Source organism: Rhincodon typus, unplaced genomic scaffold (genome assembly GCF_021869965.1).
Source record: "Rhincodon typus isolate 14 unplaced genomic scaffold, sRhiTyp1.1 hic_rhity00002882, whole genome shotgun sequence".
Taxonomy (NCBI): Eukaryota; Metazoa; Chordata; class Chondrichthyes; order Orectolobiformes; family Rhincodontidae; genus Rhincodon; species Rhincodon typus.
Window position 1 is genome coordinate 1 of NW_025968520.1, and position 24,316 is coordinate 24,316.

Consider the following 24,316-nt stretch of genomic DNA (forward strand, 5'->3'; position numbering starts at 1 on the left):
GGCGTACACTAAAACTTGGGAGGAGCGCATCTCAAAGCTGCGGCAGAGGCTGGGCTGGTGGGTGCACCGGTCTCTCTCTATTGCGGGTAAAATCCTTGTCGTCAGGTGTGAGGGTCTTTCGGTATTGTTGTACGTGGCACAGGCCTGGCCTATCCCCCGGACCTGCGCCGCTGCTGTCACCCCAGCCATCTTCCACTTCATGTGGGAGTCGAGGATGGACCGGGTCCGCAGGGACACCATGTACAAAGACCTAGAAAACGGGGGGAAGGACGTGCCGAACGCCACCCTCCCCCTGATGGCTACCTTTCTGTGCGGCTGCATCAAGCTGTGCGTAGATCCTCAGTACGCAACACTAGGTGTCACTACTTACTGAGGTTCTACCTGTCCCCGGTGTTGCGAAGGATGGGCTTGGCCTCGCTGCTGCGAAACGCTCCAAGTAGTTGGAATGTCCCGTACCGCCTGTCCTTCATGGAGAAATTTTTGAAGGGAAACACGTTTGACCACAAGGCCGTCAGGCAGTGGTCGGCACGTTGCGTCCTTGAGACCCTTCGGGAAAAGGAGAGGGTGGATCCTGTCGGGTGGTTCCCCTCGCAGACTGCCAAAGTCGTTTGGCAGAATGCCTCATCGCCAGAACTTTCTAACAAGCACCAGGACATTGCTTGGCTGGTGGTGAGAGGGGCTCTGCCGGTGAGATCATTCATGCATGCCCGGGCTCTCTGCGCCACTGCACGCTGCCCTCGAGGTGGCTGCGGGGGTGACGAGACAGTCTATCACCTCCTTCTGGAGTGCGCCTATGCGCAGGAGGTCTGGAGGGGAATGCAGTGGTTTGTGTCGAGGTTCGTCCCGAGCAGCTCCGTGACACGGGACTCCGTGCTCTACGGGCTGTTTCCCGATGCACACTGAGGCCAACATCAACTGCGCCTGGAGGACCATCAATGCGGTGAAAGATGCTCTTTGGTCTGCCCGAAACTTGCTGGTCTTCCAGTTGAAAGAACTGACCCTGACCGAGTGTTGCAGACTGGCGCAATCCAAGGTTCAGGACTACGTGTTGAGGGATGCACTAAAGCTTGGGGCAGCCGCGGCCAAGGTGAGGTGGGGAAGTACCACCGTGTAAGACCCCTCGGCCGGAATGTAACAGGGCCCTTTTTAGTAACTGGGCCGAGCTGGTGCCGCCTCCAACTTGTCAGGGGGCCAACTATGACTACTTGAAGAGATGACCACTGGGGTATTTCTTTTCTTTTGCTTTTCTTCTTTAGTTGGTGTGCGTACCCCCAGGGTAACCCGAAGCAGCTAGCATGACTGGGTAGGTGTGCAAATATGTTTTTTTTTTGTATTTTCTATGAATAAAGTATATTTTTTAAATAAAAAAATTTGTTCTTATCAGCTTTAATATCTGATATGTCCTTTACTTAAGGATCCTATATTAAACTGATTTTTGGAGCAAGGAGTTGGAATAGGAGCTTGCTCCATCCACTCTACGCATCATCTTGGTATTGCAGTGTTTCCAGGAATGGTGCAGTCTCATTAAACCAATTTTAAAAGCAGCCTGATCAAAACTTGAAGAACCATTTCTGAAGAAGGGTCTCGGCCCGAAACGTCAGCCTTCCTGCTCCTCTGATGCTGCTTGGCCTGCTGTGTTCATCCAGCTCTACACCTTGTTATCTCAGATTCTCCAGGACCTGCTCAACGCTCTGGAACCATATCATAGAATCCCGACAGTGTGGAAACAGGACCTTCGGCCCAACAAGTCCACATCGAACCTCAGAGCATCCCAACCAGACCGATAACCCACCTAATCTACCCCTCCCTGAACACTATGGGCAATTTAGCATGGCCAATCCACCTAATCTGTACATCTTTGGACTGTGGGAGGAAACCGGAGCACCTGGAGAAAACCCACGCAGACACGGGGAGAATGTGCAAACTCCACACAGGCAGTTGCCCAAGGCTGAAATCGAACCCAGGTCCTGGCGCTGTGAGGCAGCAGTGCTAATCCGTGCCGCCAAAGTGCTTTCTCTCAGTCCTTTCACCCAACTTTCTCCAAATATGCTTATTCCAAGGTAACTGTTAATCTCTCCTTTTCTGCATGTTCAGCACTTGCTCTGAATGTTATCGCCTCATCCCTGGTACATGCCGCACCTTCCCACCAACACCATCCCCGAATATCCACACATGGCATCAGAAGTAAAAGAAAATCGCCTGCCAACACTACCTAATTGCAAATGGCATTTCAGAAAAAATAAGATAAAGCTATCGAAGTATTCACTAGTTTTGAATTTGATGACGATGACTTGGATGTATTGAACGAGAGATTTTGGGAACATGGTGAGCCAGGAAAGGATATGACGTATACAAGGCACGTTTTTCATCTGAGTGTAAGAGTAACCAATCAAACAGGTGTGCACGTGACTGCTTTATTTTTCTCAAGTCAAGGCCTGTCAGTTTAATCAGATTACCGATTCACTGATGTGGGATACAATTGCGAATGACCAAGTCAGTGGCATATTACTCCGAAAGCCAATTCTCACATCAGCCAGACCAATAGATATTTGCAGATCTAGCGAAATGAGACAGAGTTAAATAAAAATGCTAATATCAAGATGCAGAACTGCCTGTCCACAAAGTACATTCTTGCTCTAAGAACTCTACAAGCTTTTCAGCACCTGAGACATGTTCTGCTCAGGGACTGGCACAATATCTCTGCCTTTCCCTGGCATTTTTGAACTTTGATGTCTCAACTCGAACCTAATGTTTCACAGTGCTCCTGTCTTGCCTGGTTATCCATCGCAGGCATATGTCAGGCAGCTTATCATTGTTGTTACCAGCAGACAGTCAAGGGCTGGTCAGCAGCTGAGGCAACAAACGCATGTGTTTCAACCAAATGGTCACGTCTCAAAGTCTCAGGGAAACAGTTCTCAGTCAGGGCAATGGAGACAGGATTCAGTCAGGAGATCCTGACACAGCATGTCCAAGGAATCATTTGATATCAGCCCAGGGACTTTAACACTGTCAGTCAGCCATTTGGGGCAATAAGGATCAGGGAATCTGTATCACTACAGTACAGAAAGGTGGCCACACTCACTACTAATTACATCCTCAAAATGCTCCAGTAGATTTGTTGAGCCTGAATTATGTTCATCAATCCAAGCTGACCCTGTCCGTTCCTGCCATTGGGGGTCAGTTTGATGAAATTCTCAACGTGTTCGGGGGGCACTGCAGTACTGGTGAAGCTGGGGAAGTCACTATTGGGCAGTGGGGACAGCCTGCTTGGAGGAAGCGTGGACATTAATTGTGGAATCAGTGGGAAAGTCAACACATTAATGACGGAGGGAGACAAAGAACGTGGGTTGTTGTGGAAGTACAAGTCGTCATTGTTCACTGTCTTCATGGTTTTGATGTGGGGAGAGTGCAGTATATGGCGAAACTGTAGAGCTGGGACTCTGGGTTGGGTCATGTTGTGAGGTAAAGTTTGTAAATGAAAGAGCTGCGTGGGAAAGTGCAGAAGCTCACAGACTCGACAAGGAAGAGACTTGTGCAAGGAAGAAAGGAATACTGAGTACAAGATGTAATGTTGCAACTTTATTAGACTAGTTAGGCTGCTCTTAGAGTATTGTGTTCAATTCTGGTCACCAAATTACAGGAAGGATATGGAGGCTTTGGAGAGGGTGCAGAAGAGGTTTACTAGGATGCTGCTTGGATTACAGGGTATGAACTATAAGGAGACATTAGAGAAACTCGGGTTGTTTTCTCTGGAGCAGTGGAGGCCAAGGAAACTTCATAGAAGTCTACAAAATTATGAGATGCATAGCTGGAATTGACAGTTAGAACCTTTTTCCCAAAGTTGAAATGTCTAATACTAAGGGGCATGCATTTAATGTGAGAGGGGGGCAAGTTCAAATTAGATATAGATCAGTTGGAATGTTGTGCAGAGAAATGGCATTTGAAGTTTAATTTGATGTGATGCAGTTTGGGAGGTTCAAGTCCATAGCTCCCTGAAATAGCAACACAAGTAGATAAGATGGTGAAGAATTTCGCTTTCATGATACACAGCATCGGGATATGGTCAACTTTGGTGTCTGGTTCATAAGTGAGATGAGGTATTTTGTTCAAACATGTCAGAGCACGCATTGTTCCTACGAGAACAACTATAGTTCCATTCATGCATTTTTTTTTTGTTTCAGCCATGAAATGGCCACAACTTGATCAAAAGTGAAAGTGACCATCAACCGGTTTGAACTGTCAGTTGTCAAATAAATTAAGACAGAGATAAATAAATTTGCAGGAGTATTTTTAAATTAATTTTTTAAAAATTCATTCATGGGATGATGACATCACTGGATAAGAATGGCAGTTTCCTTCCCTAAAGGACATAGGTGAACAGGTGTCCAACAATGACAATGGATTCACGGTCATCATTAGATTCTTATTTCCAGATTTTTTTTGACTCAAATTCCACCGTCTGGAATGGTGGGATTCAAACCTAGGTCCCCAGAACGTTATCTCGGTCTCTGGGGAGTGATGGACAGCAGACTAAATAGAAAATATCCACTAGAAATCATACAAAGTCTTGGTTTATGTATTCATCATGAGATCCGTCACTGCTATGGACACCAGGTAAAGATCTGAAGAGACTGCATTTCCCCCTGGACAGAGTCACAATGGTCACCAGGTTTCATAGCAGATTGGTAAAGTGCAATCAGGGATATAGTACATGACTCATCCTATGTTTGGATTTAAAACTTTCCTTTGATTGTTATCCACAAAATGAAAGATTACATTGTTTCCAACAAACAAATATCTATTAAAAGTTGAAACATGTCTGTGGAGAGCAATAGAATCAGTAACTGTAAAGGTGTGCAGACAGATCGACCAGGCATAACTAACAAATAAAGGGCCATGGATATCATCATAGAATCCTTGCAGTGTGGAAGATGGCCATTCAGTCCATTGAGTCCACACCAACCCTCCAAAGAGCATCCCACCCAGTCTCACATCTTAGCCTATCCCTGCATTTTGCACACAAGACACTATGGGTAATTCAGCATAGTCAATCTACCGAATTTGCACATTTTTGGACTGTGGGAGGAAACAGCAGCACCTGGAGGAAACCCACGCAGACACAGGGAGAATGTCCAAACTCCACACAGTCACTCAAGGCTAGAATCAAACCCAGGTCCCCAGTGCTGTGATGCAGCAGTGCTGACCACTGTGCCACCATGCAGCCTCAAGAGATCTATGTATAATTTTCTCAATTTTCGAGCTTTTCACACGAAATGTGAGCAATTCAGCATGATCAACAAAGGATTCACCTCCATCTCAGATTCTTGCAGTCAGCCTTGTTTTCGTCTATCCTACTGAACCGAAAACACCCTCTCTGAAATGAGAAGCAGATTCATCATTTCAAGTTCAGTTGACTCTGAATGACTTTGAACTCGAAACATTAATTTTGTGTTTGTCTCTACAGATGCCAGACCTGAGGAGTTTCCACACCACTTCCTGTTTTACTTTGATCTGCAGCATCCTCAGTATTTTACTTCTTTTTCTGATTTCGAGTCTAGTTTGCACTCTTGTATAATTGCTCCCAGCATCTTTACCATCCCCAGGACAGGAATCAGCACATTTTTCTGTGCATAGGTCAGATACTAGCATCTTTCATACCCCAAGGGAGGAAAATCACCTTTATTTTGCAGGCAAAATTTGTGGTTTGGAGTCCAGATGTAAAGATTAAAAGTACCCTGATTGAGCACCTGACAGTGAGTTTTTTTCGTTGAATGGGGTGACAGTCACTGATGTCTCATTCTTTCACAGCTCCATGTATTCCTCGTTGGGACGGTCTAAGCAGACGAATCCACAATGAACCAAAATTCAAGATTCTGCAGATGTTGGAAATGCAGTCTCAAAACAGAAAATGTTGGAAACCTCAGCAAGACAAATAGGTTTGGAAGAGAAATTTAGTGAAAAATGCGTGTTGCTAACCTTTTACCTGAACTGGACGATATTAGTACTGAATAGTTTATAAACTAGGACTGTGTCACGGAAAAGGAGAGTGGAGTGCAGGCTGGATGGCAAATGGCCAATTCCTACCGCTAAATTTGATGTGGAAGTGCCGATTATGGACTGGGGTGGACAAAGTCAGAAGTCACATGACACCAGATTATAGTCCGACAGGTTTATTTGAAATCACAAACTTTCAGAGAGCTGCTCATTCTGCAGGTGGAGTCACCTGATGAAGGAACAAGCAGTCTGAAAGCTTCTGACGTCAAATGAACCTGTTGGACTATAACCTGGTATTGTTTGACTTCTGACTTTGCTCCTAACTAGCATGTTTGTGTGAAAGAATAATGTTTTTGCAAGCAGTTCGGAGGCTGGAGTGACTAAATGACAAAGTTCAAAGTCCATCACAATGATGGTACAAAGCAACATTGTCTATAATGAGAAGTTAATAAACAAATGGGCTAGGAGGCGAAACAAAAGTCAGGTCCAGAGACAGCAAAATGCAAACAGCATTGCCAGTACCTGCTCTCGGACAGAATGGGTGACACAGTTATTGTCCCTGACATTTTAATCATGAATGTTGAGTGTGGAAACGTCACCAGAGGGACCAGGTGTCCTTGGACATATATGACAGAACGCAACAGAAGATTCAACAACCAAATGGCGAATGGTAGGTAAGCTTTTATTACAAAGAGCTTTGAAGAACGAGAGTGAACTCCCCTGGAGTACTGTGAGCAGGTTCCTGTGGTGAGATCTGCCCTGGAGGACTGTGAGCAGTTTTCAGGATAGAAGTCTGCCCTCGAGGACTGTGAGCAGTTTCTGATGACTGAACTAACATGATCTAGAGTGAGTGTAACAAAAGTTCTCCAGACTGATTCCTGGGAAGAGGGGATTTCTGAGCAGAAGAAATTGAGTAAACAGGGCTTATATTCTGTGGGATAAAATCAAAGTTACCACAGTGTTACTGGACAACCAGGCTGTCTCTCATTAGAGACAGACAAATGGTGGTGGCTAACCTGAGAGTCAGGCAAGGGAAGAAGTCAAGAAGGTCACCTCAGCTGGTGAAGGAATTGAACCCACACTGTTGGTACCACTCCACATCGTAAATCAGCCGTCCAGCCAACTGCGATAACTGACAACCAACCTGTGGGATATAGGGAAATAGAAGTGATCTAATTGATTTTTTTTTAAGATGCTTGATAGGAGCAATGCTGAGTCAGTTTCCTCTGGATGGGAAATCTACGACATGGGATAATTGTTTCAGAATAAGGGTGTGGCCATTTCAGATTGAGATGAGGAGCAATTTCTTCACTCGCACCACTGTAAATCTGTGGAATTCTCTATTCCAGGGAGCTGTAGATTCTTGGTCATCGAGTGTTTCCAAATCAGGCATTGTTAGATTTTTGTACATCAGAAATGAGGGAAATGGGGATAATTTGAGAATGTAGAACTGAGGTAGATGACAGGAGGAACAAGATCAAAGGGCTGAATGGCTGTTGACTGTTTCTATTTCCGTATTTGATTCTAGCTTCAAGCTGCTGTTTGTGTGCAGCTCGCACAGTCTCTGTGTCTGTGCAGGTTTCCTCCAGGTGCTCTGGTTTCCTGCCACAGACTAAAGATGTGCAGGTTAGGGTGGATTGACTATGCTAAATTGCCCATAGTGCCCAGGTATGTGCAGACTATGTGGATTAGCCATGTTAAATGCAGTGTTACTGAGATAGGTGTGGGTCTGTGTCGGACACTCTTCGTAAGTTCAGTATGGACTTGATGGGCCAAATGGTCTGCTTCCACACTGGAGGGATTCTATGATCTCCAGAAACAAGCCCAAAAAACATGGTTTGGATATAGCTAACAGTGGAATCAAAAAGCAATCAACAGTTACTCAGAAATTTGCTGGCAGTTAACCAGTCCCGATGAACCAGGAAATCCCTTTTCACATACTGTGCAGGTGGATAGTCTTTAGTCAGTGTGAATGTGTCGATGTATGGTGACAACGTGACTATTTCCAAGCTCTACCTGACAGATACACAACTGTTATTAACATTTTATCCACAATACCAGCACCTTTAATTCAGCAGGAATTAGTAACATCAGTACAAACAGCCCAAAACCATGGTTCATTTGATCATGAGAGCGACAGCAAAATCCTTCAACTGTGGTTCTTTGTGAACTCTCTGGTGTGTTAACAGTTTGGATGACTGAGTGAATGCTTTCCCACACTCAGATCTCGTGAATGGTCTCTCTCCAGCGTGAACCTGCTGGTGTTCCAGCAGGTAGGATGACCGAGTGAATGGTTTCTCACATTTAGAGCAGGTGAATGGTTTCTCCCCAGTGTGAACTTTCTGGTGTCTCAGTAGGTTAGATGAGCAAGTGAATCCCTTCCCACACTGGGAGCAGATGAATGGTCTCCCCCCAGAGAGAACTCGCTGGTGTGTCAGCAGTTGTGTTGTCCGAGTAAATGCTTTCCCACATTCCGAGCAAGTAAATGGTTTCTCTCCAGTGTGAACTCGCTGGTGTTTAAGCAGGTCAGATGACTGAGTGAATCCCATCCCACAATCAGAGCAGGTGAATAGTCTCTCTCTAGTGTGTATTCTCTGGTGCATTTGCAGATTTGTTGACTGAGTGAATGCTTTCCCACAATTGGAACAGGTGAATGGTTTCTCTCCGGTGTCAACTTGCTGGTGTATCAGTAGCCTGGATGGTGAAGCGAATCCCTTCCCACAAGCAGAGCAGGTGAATGGCTTCTCCCCAGTGTGACTCTGTTGGTGAGTTTCTAGCTGGGACGGGTAAAGAAATCACTTCCCGCAATCCGCACATTTCCACAGTCTGTCCCCAGTGTCACTGTGCTGGTGTTTGGACATTTCAGATGAATCTTCACAGACTCTTCGACACACAGACCATGTGCGTTTCTCCCCAGTGTGAATGCTGCTATTTCCTTCAATGTTCAAAATCCTGAGATAATTGGGTTGTGATAAAGTGACTGTCAGATCTGCTTGTGGAACTGTTTGAATTCTCCAATTGCAAACTAAGCTTTCAAACAGAAAGTAAGTGCAGTGAGTGAGAAACCAGAAGAACACACACAGATTGTGAAACTGAGAGACATCCTCTGGACATTTATGGAGCGACACTTGGGGAATATGCTGGATTATTATTAGAACAAATTCATTTATAAATATCCTCCAGGTAAGGGATCCAGTCAGTGTTTGCACAAAACTACCGAAAGAAGAGGTGGAAGAGCCAGCAAGGAGAGGCATTGTATAGATCTGTAACTCAACCTTTCGATCCCTCTGAAAGACTAAGAATAGTGCAGAAGTAAAATTGTGGAAATCTGAAATGAAAACAAAAAATGCTTAGTCAGAGTTGTACAGCACAAAACAATCCCTTTGGTCCCAGTTGTTCATGCTGACCAGATATCTTAAATTAATCTAATTCCATTTTCAAGCATTTGACCCATATTCCTCTAAACCCTTCCTATTCACGTACCCATCCAGATGCCTTTTAAATGTTGTAATTGTACCAGCTTCCACCAGTTCCTCTAGCAGCTCATTCTACACAGGCACCACCCGCTTTCCCTTTTAAAACTTTCCCTCTCAGCTTAAACCAAGGTGTTTAGTTCTAGTCTCCCCTACCCTGGGAAAACACCTTGCCTATTCACTCTATGCCCACCATAATTTTATTAACTTCTGTAAGGTCACCTCTCAGCCGTCAATGCTCCAGGGAATATAGTCTCACCGTATTCAGCCTCTCCCTACAGCTTGAAACTTCCAACTCTTGCAACATCCTTGTAAATCTTTTCTGCACCCTGCCAAGTTTAACAGCATCATTCCTATAACAGGGAGACCAGAAGTGAACACAGTATTCCAAAAGCGGCATCATCAATATCTTGTTCAGCCTATAACATGACCTCCCAACTCCTATACTCAATGCACTGACAAATAAATGCAAGCATAGCAAACATCATCTTCACTACCTTCTGTACCTGCAATCTACCTTCAAGGAACTGTGCACCTGCACCCCAAGGGGTCTTTGTTGCGTAACAGTCCCCAGGGCCTCATCATTAAGTGTTTAAGTCCTGCCCTGATTTTCATTACCAAAACGCAATATCTCACACTTATCCAAACTAAACTTATTTCTGTCACTCCTTGGCCGATCGACCCATCTGTTTAAGTTCCCATTGTACTTGGAGGTAAACTTCTTTGCTGTTTACTACACCAACAATTTTAGTGTCATCTGCAAACTTACTAACCATTCCTCCAATATTCATTCTGAATGATTTATATCAATGACAAAAAGCAGTGGACCCAGCATCGGTTTCAGATTGGTTTCACAGGTCGGCGTAACATCGAGGGCTGAATGGCCTGTCCTGCGCTGTAATGTTCTATGTTCTATGTTCTATCGATCCTTGCAGCACACTGCTGTTCATAGACCTCCAGACTGAAAAAAACAACCCTCCACCATGATCCTGTCTCCGACCTTCAAGCCAATTTTGTTTCAAATAGCTAACTCTCCCTGGATTCCATTTGATCAAATCTTGCTAACCAGTCTATCATGTGGAGCTTTGGTGAATGCCTTGCTGAAGTCCATACAGACAATGTCCACTGCTTTGCCTTCATCAATCTTCTAAGTCACTTCTTCAAAAATCTCAATCAAGTTAGTGAGACAACATTTCCCACTCACAAAGCCATGTTGACTATCCCTAATCAGACCTTGCTTCTCCAAACACATGCAAATTCTGCTCAGAATCCCCTTTAACAATTTACCCACCACTGACATCAGGCTCACCGGTCGATAGTTCCCTGGCTTTTCCTTACCAACTTTCTTAAAGAATGGCACCGCATTAGCCACGCAGTCTTCTGGCACCTCACCAGTGTCTATCAGTGATACAAATATCTCAGCAAGGGGCCCAGCAATTACTTCCCTAGCTTCTCCCAGAGTTTGTGGATAACTCCTGATCAGGTGCCAGGGACCTATCCACCTTTATTCATTTTAAGACGTCCAGCACCTAGTCATCTGTAATATGGACACTTTTCACGACTTATTATTTATGTCTCCAAGTTCTCTAGCTTCCATATCCTTCTCTGTAGTAAATACTAATGCGAAATACTCATTTACTATCTCAGCCTGCAGTTCCACACATAGACAGCCTTGTTGATCTTTAAAGGGGCCCTATTTTCTCCCTGGCTGCTTTTTTGTCTCAATGTAGTTTCAGAATCTCTTGGGATTCCCCTTAACCCTATTTGCCAAAGACAGCTCATGTCTCCTTTTCGCCCTCCTGATTTCCCTTGAGTATACGCTACTGCCCTTATACTTCGAGGGATTGATCCAATTCCTGCAGTCAATACCTGACATGTGTTGCCTTCTTTTTCTTGACTCGATCCTCAATTTCTCTAGACATCCAGTATCCCCTACACTTACCAGCCTTGCCCTTCACATGAACAGGAACATACTGTCTCTGGACTCTCCTTATTTTATTTTTGAAGGCCTCCCACTTTCCAAGCATCCCTTTACCTGCGAATTGTCTCTCCTGATCATCTTTTGGAAGTTCTTGCCCAATACTGTCAAAGTTGGCCTTACTCCAATTTAGAACTTCGAAATTTATATTAAACATGTAAGTTTTATATTTAAACTAAACCCATCTGCCTGCATCCGGCATATATCCCTCTAAACCTTTCTTAAACATGTACTTATTCAAATGTCTTTTAAACAATGCGACTGTACCTGCATCCACCACCCCCTCTGAAAGTTCGTTCCACACATGAACCACTGTAAAAAAAAATGTCCCTCATGTCTTTTTTTAATATGTCTTTCACCTCTCACCTTACCCATATGTTCCCTTGTCTTGAAATCCCCCAACCTAGGGGAAAAAAATAAAAAAAACCCTTGCTATTAACATAATCTGTGCCCCTCATGATTTTATAAACCTCTGTAAGGTCACCCCTTAATGTCCTATGCTCCAGTGAGAAAACTCCTAGCTTTGGCAGTCTATTTTGTTAATCAAGCCCTCCATTCCTGGCAACATTCCAGCAAGTCTTTCCTGAACTGTGTCCAGTTTAATAATCATATTCTTCCTGTAACAGGGCGGCCAGAACTGCACACAATACCTCAAATGAAGCCTCACCAATGTCCTGTACAACCTCAACATAACATCCCAACTCCTATACTGAAAGGTCTGAGCAAAGAAGGCAAGTGTGCTAAACAACTTATTAACCACCCTGTCTACCTGTCTACATAAACTTCAAAGAATTACGGACCTGAGTCTCAGCATTTCTCTGTTCCACAACACCACCCAGGGTGCAACCATCAATTGTGTAAGTCCTACCCTTGTTCATTTTTCCAAAATACCATATCTCACATTTATTCAAATTGAACTTCATCTTCCTATCCTCAACCCATTCACCCAATTGATCAAGATCTCGCTGTCATCTTACATAACCTTCACTAACCACTAAACCACCAATTCTAGTATCATCTGCAAATTTACTAATCTTGTTCCTTAAATTCTTATCCAAATCATTAATATAAATGAGAAACAAAAGTGGACCCTATACCGATTGCTGTGGAACACCGCTGGTCACAGAACTCCACTCGAAAAATCCACCAGCACCACGTTCTCTCCTACAACTAAGCCAATTTTGTTTCCAATTCGCACGCCCTTCCTGAATCACTTGTGATCTAACTTTACTAATTAGTCTACCATGTGGACCCTGTCAAAGGCTTCACTCTCACTCGAGAGGTGCTGCAAATCTGACCCAATTCCCCCGCCATTTGTCCACGGCCCTCTTGATCATTCCTTGAAAAGTTAAATCCCAAATCTCTTTTGAGAATAACTGCTGAATCTGCATCCAGCTGCCATTCAGACTGTTCCAGATCCTGGAAACTTGCTGAGTCAAGTATCTTCACATTTTCACCCTGCATTATTTGCCAATTATCTGAATGTTGTATTCTGCGGTTACCAAATGTTGCCACAATGTTAATAATTTTTCTCTCTCTGCAAACAAATATCCTGGAAACAAATCTACTACTTGAAAAAAATCATTGCTCATCAGCCCCAAGGAGAATTATCTGAGCTTCTGCTGGCTCTCTCCAAACCAGAAACCCATCATAATTTTAATTTACTTATGGGATGTGGTCTTTGCTGCCCAGACTAATATTGATTGCCCATTTTTATTTGATTTGGAGAAAGTGGTGGTGAACTACTTTCTATAACTGCTGCACTCCATGTGCTGTAAGTACACCACTGTGCTGTTTAGACGATAATCCACCCTGGAGCCTCACCACCCTCCCTATCGCAGGAATCATACCTCAAACCTCACTACCCTCCCTATCATGAGAATGACCCTCGAGCCTCACTACCTGCACTATTGCAGGCATCACCGTCGAGACTCACCACCCTCCACATCGCTGGAATGCCTCTCCAGCCTCATGACCTGCCTATCGTTGGAATCCCCCTCTCGCCTCAGAACTCTCACTATCTCTGTAGATTCCTCCAGTCTCACAAACCTCAAAATCTCTGTAATCTCCTCCAGCCTCAACACCCTCCTATCTCTGTAAATTCCTCCAGCCCATATAAACTTCCTTAGCTCTGTAATTGTCTTTACCCTCACAAACCTCCCTTTGTTTGAAGTCTAATCCAGCCTCACAATCCTCACCATTTCTGTAACCTCCTCCAACCTCATACTTTTCCCTATTTTTTATAATCTACTCCAGTCTCAGAACCCTTCTTGTCTCTAATATCCTCCAGCCTCACAAATTTCAATGATATGTGCTTTCCTCTAATAGAATCCTTATGATGATAACCTATTTTTATTCCTCCACTTGATGACGGCACTTTCAATTTCCTGGGCTTCAAGCTCCAGAATTTCCTGGTAAACCGCTTCATCTCTACACCTCACTTTTCTCCCGAAAACATTGACCAATCATGAGTCATTTATTCTAATATCTCCTTTTCTGAAATGGCTTGAAATATTGGTTGGCATCTTCCTATGTGAAGTGTCTCAGAGGTCTACAGTACAGAAAAAAGTCTCTGTGGCCCATCCAGCCTGTGCCGGTTAAAAACCACCACCTAACTATTCTAATCTAATTTTCCAGCACTTGGCCCATAGACATGTCTGCGTTCGCATCACAAGTGTGCATCCAAATATGTCTTAAATGTTATGAGGATCTCTGTGTCTACCACCTTACAGACAGTGATGTTCAGTGGAATTGTCACAGGATGATGACATCACAGACAGGAACAGAGACTAGCTGAGTCTGTGCAAAACAAAGATCACCCACACATTCCGAAGGATGGAAGGCTCCTTGACTGGGGGCAGAGGAGATTTAACAGAATGATTTGTAGGAAGAGGGTTTTTAGTTGCATGGTTAGGGTTATTTTTGACATTATTCTTTCATGTGACTTGGGTGTTGCTGGTACATATCGAGAATATCCATTTACAATAGATGGACTCTCCTTCTCAACCTCTCCCTTCGCCTGGGGTGTGGTAATCTTCAGGTTAAACCAGCCCTATGGTCAGGTAGGACAATGGTGACTTTACCTTCGGCACAGTGATGCCACTGTGCCTCAGTGGTGTACAGGGGAATGTTGAATGTGGTGAATCGGACACCAATGTGACACAGTGCTTCGTCTGGAGGATATTCACTTTCTTTAATGTTGTTGGGGCTGCACTGATGCAGTTAAGTGGAAAATGTTCCAACACAATCCGGATGAGTGCCTCATAGACAGCAAACAGTCATTGGGGAATCAGGTGTTTGGGGAAACTGAGATTGTTCTCCCTGTAACAAAGGATTTTGAGGGGACCTTTGATAGAGGTGTTTACAAAAGATATACATTAGGATGATAAAATGTACATCTTCAACTGATCATAAAAAGGATTACAGGACATATATTGAAAGTTTTAGGGAAGATCTATTGAGAGAATGGGGTGATTTAACAGAGAAATTTTACACGGCAAATGGGAATGAGCAAGAACACAATACTCACACACAATGCGAATATCCAGGTCCTGATGAATTGAATAATTCTGTCAGAGTTTGGTGTTACAATTATTGAGTTTCCCACCTGAAAGTCCACTTGTAATATTCTGTAACACAAACTCATAAAATCCGTCACAGTCAGTCCAGGGTAAAAATTCACAACATCCCCTCCTCCTGGCCGAGGTTAACTGTGCATTGTCCCTGCTACACATTATCCCTTGTGGACGTCAGCAGTTGATTCAGGAGGAAATCTATTTGGGTTTCTAGGAGTTTCCACCTTGGAACTTCATGTCACTGAACAGAACAGCAGGTCTTTGACACATGGCAAAAAATGGCCAAGAGTTAGTGAGATGTAGACGGCAGGATTCGCTTCCTTTTCTTTCCTTCCGTGCTGCTGCACTGCCTCATCAATGAGGCATTGGGCCGGAAAAGATAACGCAGCTTGATGGACAAGTTGTCTCGATTCTGAACAATGGACAGAAAGCTTCTCCCAGTCATTCGTAAGAATGCCCCTTAAAAAGATAGCAATTACGTCTGTGTCGTCTTGCCCAGTGCTCCCAACAAAAAGATTATAATGAGGGAGGATCTCATAAAAAAGGGATAACAGTCAAGTTCCATGAGGGTTACAGTTTATGGAGAGATATTGATAAATGGGCGACAAGTTGGCAAATGGAGTATAATGTGGGAAAATGTGAAGTTGTTCATTTTTGAGAAGACAAAGTGTTTTGAGAAGAACACAGTGTTATTTAAAAGGTAAAAACTGTGGAAAACTGCAACACAAATGGACTCAGGAATAATTGCGCAGGAAACACGAAGAGATCACACAGTTGCAGCAGGTAATCAGGAAGGGCAATGGGATGTTATCCCTTATGTCAAGGTGTTTGCATTATAAGAGTTTGGAATATGTGTCTCAGGACAAATGTACAAATTGCTGGTAAGACAACATCTGGAGGAATGTGAGCAGCTTTTTTGGTCCACTTATTCAAGCAAGTATATCACTTCACTGGAGGCATTTCAGTGAAGATGAAATAGGATGATCACTGGTTTGGAGGGATTATTTTTTAAGCTAAGACTAAACAGGTTTGGAATCTACTAACGAGATTTTCAAAGAATGAGAGATGATCTAATTAAAAATATAGGATTCTTAAGGGAGTTGACAGATAAATGCTGAGGGGATATTTCCCATCGAGGGAGCAGATTCTTGATCAGGCGGAGAATAGAGGGTTCTCTTTTGGAATCGTCAAGTTTAAGACAACACAGACATGGGTAAGGGGTTTCAGTTGCAAATGAGCTGGAGTGAGGTGGAGAGAAGGAGCATTTTAGAGATTGAAATTTCTGGCATTTGTGATTGAGAATATGTATGGTAAGATGTTCATCTTGAGGCCAGATATGAGAGCATTATTGAGAAGAGTGCAGTTCAGCCTCAGACAGTTCCCAGTGAGAGGGATGGATTCAGTACAGTAGTAAGGAAAAGTAATTTGTAATAACAACTGAAGGCAGTGGGTTTAACTATCACAAAGTGTTATTGGAGGAAATTTCAGTTAATCAAGTAGTGGAAGCATGATAAGCAGTTTTATAATTGAGTAACAATGGAGCAAAGGAGAGTGATTGAGGGGAGTTAGATCTGAACATTGTAGTATACGTGTGAAACCTAACACGGTGCTTGTGGAAGATCTCACCTCCTGGCAGTATGTCGGTGAGGAACAGGATGGGCCAAGGATAGATCCTTGAGGGACATCGACTACATGGATTTCAGACAGGAAAGAGAGAGTGGACATGGAGTGGGATTTTCCAATGACAGTGAGGTCAAACATTGGTTTAAACAGAATGGGTGAGAAGGACATAACCAGAAAAGAGAAACAGACAGAACAAGTAACAATACCTGTGAATTGGCATGGGGGAGAGGCAAGGAGGAGGAGAAATAAGAGAGAGTTAGAATGTTTGTAGTTTAGGAGAATAGGTCAAAGGGTTAAGATAAGCTCTGATAAGGCTTTACACGGGACTGGAGAAAGATGCAAGTTTCGGACTAAAACAAGGAGGAACATGCAAGGCAATTTTGGTTTGGTGGGCGAGTGGAAGAGAGGGAAGCAGCAGAGGCAGCTGATTGGATTGTCTCAATCTTAGTGACATAGAAACTCCATGTGTCTCCCTCACTTGTTGTTGGAGGGGAGGATGGAAGAGACAGGATGATGGACAGTGTTTTGCAAAGAAACAATGCCTTTGTTAGAGATATTTAAAAATGACTGAACAAACCTGATGAATTTAACTTTTATCCAGTATAATAAAATGTACAACAGCAGTCCGGGTTCGAATCCCATCTCAGCAGATGGTGGAATTTGAATTCAATAAAAAATAACTGGAATTAAGCATCAATTGGTTGCCATGGAACCATTGCTAATGGCAGAAAAAAATATCTAATGTCCTTCAGGAAGAGAAATTTGCCAACCTCAGCAAGCCACCCAGTTGCAAATCACTGCAAAGTCTCAACAAAGGAATGAAACTGGGTGGACCACTTGGCATCTACCAGGGCACTAGTAAAGACAACTGCAGAATCAGCCCTATCGACCCCGCAAACTCCTCCTTCCTAATATCTGGGGACTAGTGGCAAAATTTGGAGAGCTGACTCAAAGACTAGTCAAGAAACAGCGTCATATGCATGGAATCATACCTGACAAACAATGGCAAACGTCACCATCACTGTCCTTAGATAAGTCCTGCCCCACGAGCAGGACAGACCCGGCAGACGTGGCAACACAGTGGTATTCTGACTGGATTGATCTCACCTGAGAGTACTCGACATTGACTCTGACGCCTGGAAGTCTCATGGCTCCTGCTGATTATCATGTACCATCCTCCCTCGGTTGATAAATCGGCAGCACTATTATCGCTAGATTATTAATCCAGAGACCCAGATAACATTCTGGGAACCTGGGTTCGAATCCTGCCATGGCAAATGGTGGAATTTGAATTAAATAATGATCTGGAATTAAGAGTCTAATGATGACCATGAAACCATTGCCGATTATCAGGAAAGACCCACTTGGTTCACTTATGTTCTTTCGGGAAGGAAATGTGCCATCCTTACCTGGTCTGGACTACATGTGACTCCAAACCACAGCAATATGGTTGACTCTTAACTGCCTTCTGGGCAATTAGGGATTTGCAATAAACGCTGGTGCAGCCGGCGATTTCCACATCCCAAGAGTGAATTTTAATTAAAAAAAACTCCTTTATGTTGAACAGCATTTGGAGGAAGCACTGAGAGTGTAAATGGCACCAAATGTACTCAATGTCCACCAACAGGAGTCATTTGCAGCAAGATTACCAATCAAGCTGGTCGGGTCCTAAAGGACAAAGCTGCCTGGCTGGGACTGCAGCAGGTGGTGACGCAACCAACAAAAGGGAAAAACATAGCTGATCTCATCGTCACAAATTTCCCAGCTGCAGATGCATCTGTCCATGACAGGATTGATAACAGCGACCACCGCACAGTCCTGTGGAGACAAAGCCTCATCTTAAACTTGAGAATACCCTCCATTGTGTTGAGTGGCACTAACATCGGCTAAATGGGACAGACTTGGAACAGATATAGGAACTCAAAACCAGATATCTATGAGGCTCTGTGAGACATCAATAGCAGAACTTACTCCAGCACCATCTGTAACCTCATGGCCCAGCATATCCTGCACTCAACCAACACCATTGATCCAGGGGATCAACACTGGTTGAATGGATAGTATAGGAGGGCATGCCAGGAGCAGCACCAGGCATACCTAAAAATAAGGTGCCAACCTGGTAAAACTACCAAACAGGACTATCTGCATGCCAAATAGCATAAGCAGCAAGAGTTAGAGCTAAGCCACCCCATAACCAATAGATCAGATCTAAGCTCTGCAGTTCTGCCACACCCAGTCGTGAATGGTGATGGACAATTAAACAACTCACTGGAGCAAGCATACCAAAAATCCCCATCCTTACTGACAGAGGATCCCAACCTATCCATGCAAAAGATAAGACTGCAGCATTTGCAGCAACCTTCAGCCAGAAGTGCCAATTGGATGATCCATCTCAGCCTTCTCCAGAATTCCCCAGCATCACAGGTGTGAGTTTTCATCCAATTTGATTCATTTCAAATAATATTAATAAATGGATGAATAGTGCAAAGGTTATGGGCCCTGGCAACACTCTGGCAATAATACCGATGACTTGTGCTCTGGAGTTTGCGACCCGCCAAGCCAAACTATTTCAGTACTGCTACAGCACTGGCATCTACCGGCAATTTGGAACATTGCCCAGGTCTGTTCAGTACAAAAACACAGAGCAAATCCAACCCGACCAGTTTCCCCTCAAGCAGTCTACTCTCTATCATCAGTAAAGTGATGGAAGGTGTCGTCAACAGCGCTTTTAAGCAGCACTTACTCAGCAGTAACCTGCTCAGTGACACTCAGTTTGGGTTCTGCCGGGCACTCAGTTCCTGATCTTATTACAGACTTGATCCACAAATTCACAAACAGCTGAATTCCTGAGGTGAGGTAAGGGTAACAGCAGAGCCCTGCACCAAAACCACTTATTTCCACTTGTGACAATGACCCGACAATGACACCTTAGTTTCAGCTCATCTGCTGAACCTCTCATCTATTCCTGTGTTACCTCTAGACTTCACTATCAAAACACACTCCCAGTCGGCCTCCCACATTCAACGTCCCTGTAATCTCAAGAATATCTAAAATTCTGCTGCACACATGTTCATTTGTACCAAAACCTGTTCACCCATTATTGCTGTGCTCCCTGACCCACAAAGGCTCCTATTTATAAGCAACAACAATTTAAAATTCTCACCCTTGATTTAATTCCTGGCTGTGACGATCCCTATTGCCCTGCACCACACAACTTTCGAGACTTCAACAACTCATTTAGTTTCAGACTCCAACAATATGTTTAATCATTGCTTCACTTTTGGAGGCTGTTTCTACAGTTGCCAGGTAACATTGCCTGGAATTCCCATGATAAACCTCTCAGGTTTGCTTTCCTTCTTTAAGAAAGTCATGAAAACCTGCGAATTTGGTAATGCTTTTGGTCACCTGACCTAATATTTATATCTGTGGCTTTACATCAAAAGGTCCTTGATAATGTTTTTGTGAAATTATAAACATGATAAAAATAAAAATTGTTTGTTGATTTGGACATACACCATCAGCTCTTCAGTATCGCTAGATGAATGATCTGTAACTTCTCAAATGACCGCATTGTGGGAGCACCTTCATCATACGAACTGCAGCAGTACACGAAAGTCAAACATCACCTTTTCCACAGGCAACAGGGCTTTGGCAACGATTGCTGGTATCTGTGGAAGGAGAAACAGAGTAAATGTTGCAGAAGTGCAAAATGAATGACATGTAATAAAAATGCTGTAGAATTTGATGGTCTGAAATGGAAGGAAAATGCAATCTCTTTCTGGGAAAATAATTCCTGATTGTGAAAGATACCATTCAAAAATTAACCTGGTAAGAGAGCAGCACATGGTCAGCGGGTGGGCAGCAGTGGAAAATTTATTTCCAAAAGGTATAAGAAAGTAACAGTAAAATACTAAACAGAGATCAAATATATCCATCATCAGAGACTGAAGAGATTAGATACCGACAAAGATGCGATCAGGGAGCACAGAAGTGAGCAACAGCAGTGTTTGCTGCTATGATCCCACACTCTGGGAAAGAAATCCAGAAGAAACAAACATTTATCTTGAGATAACAAGGTGTAGAGCTGGATGAACACAGCAGGCCAAACAGCATCAGAGGAGCAGGAAGTCTGACGTTTTGGGCCTAGACTCTTCTTCAGAAATGGGGGAGGGGAAGGGGGTTCTGAAATAAATAGGGAGAGAGGAGGAGGCGGATAGAAGATGGATAGAGAAGATAGGTGGAGAAGAGACAGACAGGTCAAAGAGGCGGAGATGGAGCTAGTAAAGATGAGTGTAGGTGGGCAGTTAGGGAGGAGCTAGTTCAGTCCAGGGAGAACGGACAGGTCAAGGGGGCGGGATGAGGTTAGTAGGTAGGAAATGGGGGTGGGGGTTGAGGTGGGAGGAAAGGATAGGTGGGAGGAAGGACAGGTTAGGGAGGCGGGGACAAGCTGGACTGGTTTTGGTGTGCGGTAGAGGGAGGGGAGATTTTGAAGCTTGTGAAGTCCACATTGATACCATTGGGCTGCAGGGTTCCCAAGCGGAATATGAGTTACTGTTCCTGCAACCTTCGGGTAGCATTTCTCTTGTTTGAATTTGCTCTGTGTAAATCCTCTCCGATCACTTTCATTTCTGAAGAAGGTTCCAGACTCGAAACGTCAGCTTTCCTGCTCCTCTGATGCTGCCTGGCCTGCTGCGTTCCTCCAGCTCCACAACTTGTTATCTCACTTTCAACCAGAGACGGCTGCGCATGCGACCAACTTCACCTTGGCCCTTTCAAAGTTTCAAAGCTCCCGCGCATGTGCCCCGCGGATCATTGCCCCCAATAAAGATGGTGGCGGTCACACGGGCCTATCGCCATCTGAGGCGCTGATTTGTTTTCTACAAACATGAGTATGGGAGTTTCAAATATGTGTTTTCCGACGTGCACTAAGTGTTTGTAAAACTTCCAAACCCATACGAATATCACTTCCCTCCCGCTTTCTGCCGCTTTTCTTTCTTTACCGTGTCCTGCTCTGACCTCAATTGCACAAATCTCGGTCTCAGCGACTCTGCACTGCGCGCCTGGATGATCACGTGGTTTACACTGGTCCCGCTCCTTCTTCACTCTGATTGGTTAGAAGGGCAGCTACGTCCGACCGGTCATCCACGGCGCCCCTGTGCTCCTATTGGTCCCGCACTGACATCAATCACCCAGACTCCATCGTGAGCTGGAGCATGCGCAGTACTTCTTGTTGTCATTATCAGAACCTCATGATCGTCATCAGAATCTTGCATTTTCAGACAAATGAAAATTAGAACTAGATTAGAAAGATTGTTACGTTAGCGATCCTGGGATTTTAATAAGTCGTTCTGAGGAAGGGTCACTGGACCCGAAAAGTTAACTCTGTTTTTTGCCTTCACAGATGCTGCCAGACCTGCTAAGCTTTTCCAGCAACTTTGCTTTTGTTCCTGATTTACAACATCCGCAGTTCTTTCGTTTTTTTTTTAATAAATCGCGTTTGAAAAAGCTTCCTGTGGCTCAGAGCTAAGGACACTTTTGATACTGCTGTGTCAGCGAATAGAGAAATGGTGGTGAAATAAGTATAATAAATACAGGTATAGCAGTCCTCAGGTAAGATGTAAAGAGAATAATTATGAATATGAAGAACATCACGTGGTTAAGTGAGGTGAGTGTTGTTCATATGAACTGTGACTGGGCAGAGAGGGAAGTTAATCAAAGAAAAACAAGGATAAAAGAGATTATCAAGAAAGGTCTGTGCAATGGAAAGCAACAAGAATTGGAAGATAAAAGCCCAAGACAGAGGAAAAAGTTTGAGGACCGAGGCTGCAAAAGCTACAATAAATTGTTTCACTGCTCTACTGCCTAGTTATTGACATAAGCAGTATAACCCGCATTCAACTGGAAATAGCTGTCTGAGTTTGTCACTGTAGTTTGCTTCATAACAGATACTTCTCCACACTTTGTCTCAATAAAGCTGATAGTTGGTTCACAACTTAGTTCTGCTGCCAAGTCCGTTCCTGCTGAAAAGGTGTGTAGATCACATTTAAATAGATGCTAAATGTCAATCCAGGCTGGCAGCCAAACTCCACGCCCTCACCACTGACTCCATCCCTGCCCCTGGTAACTGGCTGCTAACACACTGCTCACAATCATGGTGCAATATTTCACCCCAAGATGAGCTTCCAACCACATTACTCACGCCCACACCCATCATCACAAAGATCACATACCATTTCAACTTCAGTAGCATCTCAGTTCATCTGCTGCTGAAACTCTCATCCATTCCTTTGTTACCTCTCGACTTAACTCCCCAAACACACTCCCGGTCGGCTTCTTAATTCCACTTCCCTATAATCTTGAGGTGATCCAAAAATCTGCTGCCCATGTGTTTACTCTTACCCATTTCAATATCTTCGTGCTTTGCCATCCTGTGCTCACTAACATACAAATTTTCTGGGTGGCTGAGCACCAAGATATTGAAATTCATATCCCTATTTTGAAATGTTGTCATCACACCTCCTTCTTTTGATAGTCCGTCCAGCCTCAAAACCCTCTGAGATATATTTGAAGAAGTGTCACTGGACCCAAAACAATAATTCTGCTTTCTCTCCGCAGGCACCACCAGATATGCTGAGTATTTCATCAATCAACAGTAAAGGAATTAAGGGTTATGGTGAGTGGGTGGGTAAGTGCAGCTGAGTCTCAAAGATCAGCCATGATCTCATTAAATGGCGGGGCAGGCTCGAGGGGCCAGATGGCCTACTCCTGCTCCTAGTTCTTATGTTCTAATTTCTGTTTGTGTTACTACTTTCAAGCATCTACAGCTCTTTTTTGTTCTTCCTGACTTCCAACCTCCTGTGGATTTCTGTTTTTAACTCTCCCACCTTTTTCATGCTTTCAGTTTCCAAGGTCATAAGCTCTTGAATTTACTGCCTAAACATCCCTGATTTTCAAAGTCCCTTTGTTTGTTCAGGATATTCCTTAAAACCTACTTCTTTGGCCAGTTTTTAGTCACTTGTCCTAATAAGTCCATAAGTGCCTGGTATCAAATATTGTTTTATGACAAGCTTGTATAATATGTCAGATCATTGGATTGAATTAAAAATGTGAAAATATTTAAATTGCTCATTTGGAAAACAAAACTAATCCTTCACAATCTTTTGGTAACTCCTTACCCAATAGCATTGCAAGTGCAGTTTCACCACACGGCCTGCAACGGTTCAGGAAGGTCGAACATCAAATTCTCCAGAGGTAACTGAGGATTGGCAACAGTTACTGATACCTGTGGAGAGTGATCCAAAGTTAATGTATCAGGATATGGTGAATGAATGACAGGGTGCAGAACTTGTTGGGTAATATAAGCTCAGAAACAGAACAGAAAACAACTGCATTAAGAATAATTCCTGACTATGAAACATACTGTGGGAAGACAAAGCTTCAAAATCCATAGGGTTTGATCAAAGAAATGTGGTGGAAACCTCATCTAGACATAATTTGATAGAGTCACAGAAGCATTAAACATACAGGTGCTCACACATTATTAGTGACAGAGGGAAGGCAGAAGTGAAACAGAGCAATATACTGAAATGGATTCAGATCCATACTAAAGGAGACACACCAGCCCTGGAGCTACAGAACCTCTCACAGGTAACAGGCACAACACTAAAACTCAA

At 43.7% G+C, this 24,316-nt stretch overlaps 1 long non-coding RNA gene and 1 pseudogene across 1 annotated transcript; one reads left to right on the forward strand and one right to left on the reverse strand.

Moving 5' to 3' along the window:
* Positions 1 to 1,350: 1,350 nt before the first annotated feature.
* On the forward strand, positions 1,351 to 1,524 carry LOC125481631 (annotated as a pseudogene).
* Positions 1,525 to 9,236: 7,712 nt separating this feature from the next.
* LOC125481630 lies at positions 9,237 to 20,298 on the reverse strand. Its single transcript, XR_007261416.1, has 3 exons — positions 20,270 to 20,298; positions 14,975 to 15,074; positions 9,237 to 9,322 (listed from the first exon to the last, which is right to left on the reverse strand). It is a non-coding gene; the product is annotated as an uncharacterized LOC125481630 (long non-coding RNA).
* Positions 20,299 to 24,316: the final 4,018 nt, after the last annotated feature.